The sequence below is a fragment of the Solanum tuberosum genome, unplaced genomic scaffold (assembly GCF_000226075.1).
Source record: "Solanum tuberosum cultivar DM 1-3 516 R44 unplaced genomic scaffold, SolTub_3.0 scf00269, whole genome shotgun sequence".
NCBI classification, from domain to species: Eukaryota; Viridiplantae; Streptophyta; class Magnoliopsida; order Solanales; family Solanaceae; genus Solanum; species Solanum tuberosum.
Window position 1 is genome coordinate 675,451 of NW_006239191.1, and position 8,211 is coordinate 683,661.

Consider the following 8,211-nt stretch of genomic DNA (forward strand, 5'->3'; position numbering starts at 1 on the left):
AGCTGCATTTTCATAATTCACTTACCCAACCTAAACTTGCTACAATTGAGACTTTATAGTTGTCATTGCTTTGACTCCAACACAACAATTGTAGAAGCTCGATCACCTATGATCAAAGAGTTCCTTTTAATTATTTTTCTTTTCACGTTCGGTTTTAATTAATTAAAAGATAAATATTTTTTTATTTTTGGGCTCGAATTCAACTAAGACAGACTTATTCATTCCACTAGCTAGGTCAATTAACATATGATTTCAAGTATATACATATGTTCCTTTCCAATATTGTGATTGCTAGGTGACGTTTTGGCATATTCCATGTTTTAGGTTTTGTATAGAAATAATAATTAAAAAAAATATTACTAACTTACTACTCCATTTAAACTCATATTATAAATGAAAAACTTCTTATTCTCGTGTGTATAATTAAATAAATATTGTGTATATGTAATGAAAGAGTCTACTTGGCATAATGATTTAAAATAATATTTAGTTGAATTATATATGCAACTAAGGCAAGTGTGTGAGATGATAAGGCGATTAAGCTGCAACACCTACCCTTGACAACTATATTATCCAAATACATAAGGTCCATAAATTCAGAGTTTTAACAATAGAAAACTTATAATATAATGTTAAATGAACTATTGTACACCTCACGCCTTAACATAAATAAATACATTGACATTAGTTGCACTTGTTGATAACCTCAGAATCCAACTAGCTCAATAAACCTTTAAATAATTAGTTGATAATGTGTTTATATTTGATGTCACATTATTTGGATAATGGTGAATGAAAGAAAGAAATAGGGAAGATAAAGAGGTTTTATTATATTGTTTTTCCTATTTGTAAGGTAGAATTTTTTTTAATGGCATTATTTGATAGTAACCCGCTTGACCGCCACATGGCTTGTGGTGATAGGACTACTCCATCTTTAACTAGAGGTCTCGGGTTCAAATCTTGGGTATGTAGAAAATCTTATGGGCCCTGTAATGCACGATCCAGATTTAGTCGGGGCTTCAATGTGGACTTTGGAAAATGAATGGGAAACCAAAGAAAAAACAATCGCTTGGCCATGTATATACTTTTTCTTGATTGTTTTTACTTTATTTGAAAATTAATATTTAATTATAAATTGTATTTGAAATTTGGAAAATATCAAAATTCTGTTTTCCTTACCTTTTTTTCTTCAATTTTTTTTCTAATTTTTTTATTATAAAAATGATTTATTTAAATTATATTTCATGTTTAAATAGTATTTTATGTTTTTTTTTTTAGAAAAGTACTTTCAAACAACAACTATTATTTGCAAAAACTACAATAAAAAACAAATCCATCTTTGACTCCAATTTTCAAAATTTTAAATAAGGGATCACTTGGTCATGTGAGATGAAATCATGATATGAAATCATATGAGATGAAGTTGAAGTTTTGTTTGGACATGCAATTTGAATTTTTAAGTTGCATTTTTTTGCTTATAAACATAAAACTCTGTAAATTGTGAAAACTATCAAAATTACCCCAATTTTTTATACAATCTTACCGATAAGTAAAAGTTCATAACAAAAGTATAATACACTATCACAATGTTATTCTAAAAGACTATAATATCTATCGATCAAACTTTAGTTCAATAAAAAGATAAAATTGAACAAAAGTTGTAGTGTATTACTCTTTAATAAAATTGAATATGGTCAATATCATTAGTAATCTATATCATTTTTTTTCGTATTCCATGAATATTTCATCACTCCTTTGGTTTTCTCGCAAAAAAATATGTAGATATATAATAGTGGATTTCTTTTTACAAAATATAAACTTGTGGGTAAATTTTTATAGTTGAAAAATGTGAAATCATGATATCAAATTTCCAATTCAAACTTTTTTTAGAGAATTTGAAATTTCATCTCATGATATGAAATTATGAGGTGAAATCGTATTTTCAAACACTAGTTCATCACCTGATTTCAAATCACGAGATGAAATTGCATGTCCAAATGCCTACTAAACTGAAAAAAAATATTTATGTATTGTTGTTTGTAACAAATTTTAAACATGTGGAAAATAAATCACCCACAAGCAAAATATGAAGAAACAATAATATTTTATTGATAAAATAAAATAAAATAAATAAAATATATATATATAAAAGAGAACCTTAGGCCCGCCTATGTGGCGCCACCACAAACCGAAATTCCCTTTTAATTTATTTATTTCCAAAACTACCCTTCCCCTTTCATGAAAAATTGTGACAATTATGAAATGTTGTGACTTTTATGAAAAGTTGTGACTTTAATGAAGAGTTGCAACTTTTATGAAGAGTTGCGACTTTTATGAAAAGTTGCGACTTTTATGAAAAGTTGCGATTTTAATGAAGAGTTGCGACTTTTATGAAAAGTTGTGACTTTTATGAAAGGTTGTGACCTTTCCGAAGGTTTGTAACTTTTCCAAAAAGTTGTAACATTTCTAATAAGGCACGATAAAAATTTGTTCACACTACTTTTTGTTGTCTATAAATAGAGGAATTTCCTCTCATTTTAAAATAACAAAAATTCCAAATCTCTTCTTCTTCACAATTAAATATTTGTGTACTTTGCTCCTGTTGAGTAGCTCACTGACGTCATTGTTTATGTTACAGATTATGGTATGTATTTTTACAGTCATTAATTTATGCTTATGTTATTAAGGATAAATGATAAGAAGCAATTTTCATTTTCCTTTATATTATTATTGTTTGTTACTACGTAATCTTGTATGTAAGATAATATAATGTTTTAGTTTTAATGACAAATAGATTTGAAGTATTATTTTATAAATTCCGTAATATTAAATTCCCGCACGAAGCGTGGATAATTTTACTAGTATGGGTATAAATTTGTTTGTTCCCTTCATTCTTTTCTCATAAGACGTGATTTGAGGGTTATTAGTGGTGTATTTCTTGAACTAGGATGATTTGAATTTGATCTCTTTATGAATATTCTATGAATTTGCAAAATATTCGAGATGCCTCTTTAAGGGAATATAGTACCCTTTATATAGGCATGAACTAGGGTCACAGTTGAGTAGGCTCCAAGAATCCTAATTGAAATTGAACACACCTTGTAGAGTCTCAACTCGAATTGAACACATATTGTAGAGCTGCACAAAAATTCAATGTCTACAAATGTCCCCTGTTTCAATGCTTTTCGGAGTGTAGACTTCATGAAACTCAAAGACGAGACTTGAAGTACTCATTCTTACACCTTTGCGGTTTTGTGACTTCAAATTTACAGATTTAATTTGTGAGAGAAGAGATGAAGGGTAGATTTGGTCCCACTAGGCGTGCCAATTTGTTTGCAACAAATTTTAAACATATGAAAAATAAATCAACCACAAGCAAAATATGAAGAAGCATGAATATTTTGTTGATAAAACAATATGTGTACAAATCTGTTTGTTCCCTTGATTCTTCTCTCATAAGATTTATCCATGATTCGAGGGTCATTAGTGACTTATTTATCGAACTAGGATGATTTGAATTTGATCTCTTTATGAATGTTTCAAGAATTTGCGGATTATTAGAGATACCTCTTTAAGGAAATATAGTAGGCATGAACTAGAGTTTAGGTTGAATAGCCTCCAAAAATCCTAATTGAAATTGGACACATCTTATAGAGTCCCAACTCGATTTGAACACATCTTGTAGAGTCCCACAAAAATTCAATATTCTATTGCAAAAGCTTCACTAAGTCTATCTTTGCAATTTAGGCTCACATTTCTCCATCGATTTATGAAATATATAACCGATTCATCCTTCCTTTGGCGAGTATTCGTGAGTTCTACCATGCTCATTGTACACTTTGTGCTATAGAAGCGATTGAAAAATGCGTGCTCTAATTGCTCCCAAATGTCGATAGAATTGGGATCGAGATTCGTGTACCAATCAAACACATTTTCCTATAAAGAGCGGACAAATTTCTTTACAAGATGGTCTCCATAGGTTCCAGCATTATTACATGTCTTCAAAAAGTGTGCAACATGTTGCTTCAAATTTCCTTTACCCTAAAACTATTGAAATTTGAGAGGTTGAAAACCAGCAGACATTTTGAAGTTATCAATTCTTATAGTGTATGGTTTGACATAAATATGAGAAGATTTGGTGGAGACTTCATACTTATCTTTGATGGTCCCTTCAATGAACTCCTTCAAACGATCGAGCGGGATCATTCCTTCAGAAGAAACTAGCATCTCCTTGACAAGCGGTACTTGCTTCGCAGGATTTTTTATCTCTTGAACTTCAACACCTTTTTCAGACACATGACTAGCTTCTCCATCAAAAAGCCTTCCATCCTATCCATCAACTTATCAATTCGATACTCTTAGTGGTATACATGTTTGTCAATCTTTCAATTAACTTCGCCAGATTTACAAGTTGTTCCTCCGTGGATGAAGCATCAGTTAAGTTATCATTGCTTGCTGATCATTGGGGATGTAATAGAGTACATGGGTTTTCACACAAGTTGATCTTCAACGGACTTACATTACATGATATATTTAGAGATGATCCACTTATTAAATCATAGTTTCCCTTTGTGGTAGAGCTCTTGGAACCAATTTTCTCAAGTAGAGATAAGGTCTTCTTGATCTTTTCAGCAACACTGCTTCCTCCTTCTAAAGCATTTGTGAAGGATCTTGATCCTTTTGGAGTCGAAGACTCAAAAATAGAATTTGATGTGGACGACACTTGAAGTGTTTGTTTTCCCAGCATAGTTACCTTGCTCCTCGTAATAACTTCGAAATTTCCAAGGGTAACACCAGGGATTCCTTCGACTTCAGTAGAGAACTTAGAGTTAGTGACCTTAGAGGCAATTGATTGAGAGTTGATCTTCTTGAAAGTCATCTCGATATTCTTTGATACTTGAAAAGTTGAGATGAGAAGTAGAGATTGTCCCACCGGACATGCCACAATTTATAGACAATAAAATTTGAGTTGAGAAAATAATAATCAAGCCCGAAAAATGATGCAACAATAATATTTATTGATTTCAGAATATGAGTGTTACAATCTCTATGATTTCACTAATTCATCTTTTCAGATATAAATTTAAGGGTTCTTGAGTTTGATCTTGAATTTGTTCTTGAACTTGATTTTGGATTCAAGCGTTTTGGAGTTTATTCTTGAATCTTTGATGAACTTGAACTTTATCTTTATCTTGACTTGACTTATACTTGAATTCAAGGGTTTCAAGCTTGTTCTTGAATCTGATGGTCTTGATCTTGATCGTTCTTAAACTTGAATGTGTGAAGCAGTGGCGAAACCAGGAATTTCACAAAGGGTGTCCAGAAATAGCTCTTTTCAAAAAGTAGAACTAGTGAGATTCGAACACACGAGAACTACCTCATTCCAAGTAGGTGAAACCACCGAACTACAATAGCTTATTGTGTTAAGGGTGTCCAAAATATGTTATTTAATCATTTCGTGTATCATTTTATTTGTATATATGGTTTTTTTCCGCGAAGGGTGTCCAATTGGACACCCTTGACCATCATGTGGCTACGCCACTGGCTTGAAGTTCTTGAACTTGTAGCTTGTAGAGAAATATGCGGGTTTTGATTCACGAGCTCTCTTTGACTATTTGTTAGAATTCTAGTGTCTTTTCTGAATTATGAGGACCCCTATATGGAATAGAGGTGTTATGAAGAGAACAAGTTTCCCTTCGGCCAATCATATTTAAGTAACATGATATATTGAACTTAACGGAGTGGGCTTGTCATTTTGACACATGGTTTAATCCTATTGGCTTCTTTGTTTGATTTGGCATGCCACACCATTTGACACGTGGCACCAAACTGAGCCTCTAGGATGAGATGAAACTGGGCTCATCTATTGTAACTCAAATCAATTAATTTGGACTTTAATTAAATTCATATTTATTGGACTAAAATAATTAACCCAATTATATTAATCCATAATATTTATTTGGACTAATATATTCATGAATTCATTATAATTCGAATTATTTAACAAATTTAAATGATTACAATTTCATGTAGTAACTTAATTATTAGATCTAATTTATGAGATTATGTGACTATCTATTTTGAGATATTTTTCTTTAGTGTAGATTTAATTGTATAATTCAGATAATTAGTTAAATTTGATAATTTTGCTAGTTTTTAAAAATAGGGGCACAAATCATATTTAAAAATATATATTAAAATAAATATAACCCAACACAACTCCTTTAAAATTTAAAATAAAATAAATAATATTTAATTTTTATAACCAAATGCCTGCAAAAAAAAAATATCATGTGCCAATGTTCTTTTGTTTTTTGTCCACACAAGTCTCCATCACACATGTCAATGTTGTGCACGCAAACAAAGTCCCCTCTTGCCATTAGCAACTAGCAAGGAGAGAAAAAAGAGAGAGAGTATTGAATTGACCTAGTTAAGTTTTATGATGAGTGGTCTAGAAAAAATATGAACATACTCCTCTCATTGAATGAAGTTAATTTATAAATTATTTTGTTCTTTTTTCTATATTATAAAATACAAATGGTTTAGAACCATTTTGTTAAAATTATATTTAATTAAATCTATATTTATTTATATTTTATATGGGTGGACTGTAATTAATTCAATTCATCTAAATCTGATCTAATCAATTCATTTACAATCCCTAATAATCGCTAAAATTATCAAGAATCGCCTATTTTTCTCGATCTCCTTTCTTCCAAAGAAAGAAGGAGGGAGATGAGAATAAGGAGAATTTGGTTTGAGTTTACCATCTAGTAATGCAATCTGTTGAACAAGATAGATCAAAAACTAGATGAAAAAACTATACTTTATCCCTTATCTAAGAACAATAAAATATTTTTGCAACTAGACTAAACTCTGGCTTAGTCATAAATATTTTAAGTACCTTTTAAAAAAAGATTAAATATTAGTTTGACTATAGAATTTATGTAGTTTTAAAGAAATTTTAAAGATCAAATTTCAAAATTTGCTTCAACCCCCTATTTTGTCCAAAATATAATTGTTGACCTATTTTAAAATTCGTCTTTTTGTATTTTTGAGAACAGTCCCCAAATTGTTTTAGTTACTAACTTACCATAGTTTTACTTTTGGCATTGATGAATCTTTGTAACTAATTGTAATTTGATGAATTGTAGTGGTTAGTAATTGTGCTATTAGAAGTTATTAAAATATGGAAAAACTACCTAATTAGATGTACTCCTGTAACTCCTTTACCATATATATTAAGTTTATCTAAATATTTAAACAATTATATATCTTACTACTAATTAAGAGTTTTCTATCATATATTGAGTAAGATATATTTAGATACATATATTCCTAAATAATAGCTTAAATTAGTTATCTGCACTATTAAACCATCTCAAATTAACGATTTCATGTCAATCAATTCTCCATTTCTCTCATCAACCTCCCACCCCACCATGGGCGGACCCACCCTTGAGTAAGGGGTGTCAAGCGACACCCCTTCGTCGAAAAATTAAATTGTATATAGAGGTTAAATTTTGATTTAATAAAAATATATACAAGTATTGATACCTCTTGACACAAGTTAAATGTTTAGTTTAGTGGTTAAGGCGTTGTGAGAATTCCTTGAGGTCGTGTGTTCTAGTCCTATTTTACTACGACCATTGACACCCCTTAATGACAATTCCGGGTTCGCTAGTGCTGACGTGACAAATTTCAATTTATTTTGTCTTCTAATTTTCAAAATTTAAGGTAAAACTTCATTGAGTTAGAATTTTCATAATTTACTTTCATGGCTAGTGATTCTCCAAATAAGGTGAAGCAAACACCGTTGTGGTTAGATGTCGAACCAACCAGGAATGTATTCGAAATGTTTCTGTATTAGGTTGTTTACCATTTTTCCTACTTCGAGGTTTAATGTTGCTCGAAAAAAAGTAACTATTCATGAAAATAATAAGCGAAGATTTATGCATGTATTTGACACATTATTGAGTTAAGATTATATGTATCTAGTTTTTATCAGTATACATGTATTGTAGATTTACGCATGTATCTGACACATTATTGAGTTAAGATTATATGTATTTAATTTATCAGTATATCTGATTAAGTGTATATGTATCTGATAAAATATACACATGTATCTGATAAAATATACACATATATCTGAATTAAGAAGTCTAAACTTTGTTGAATTGCGCCTGCCCCCCCCCCCGCCCCCCCACA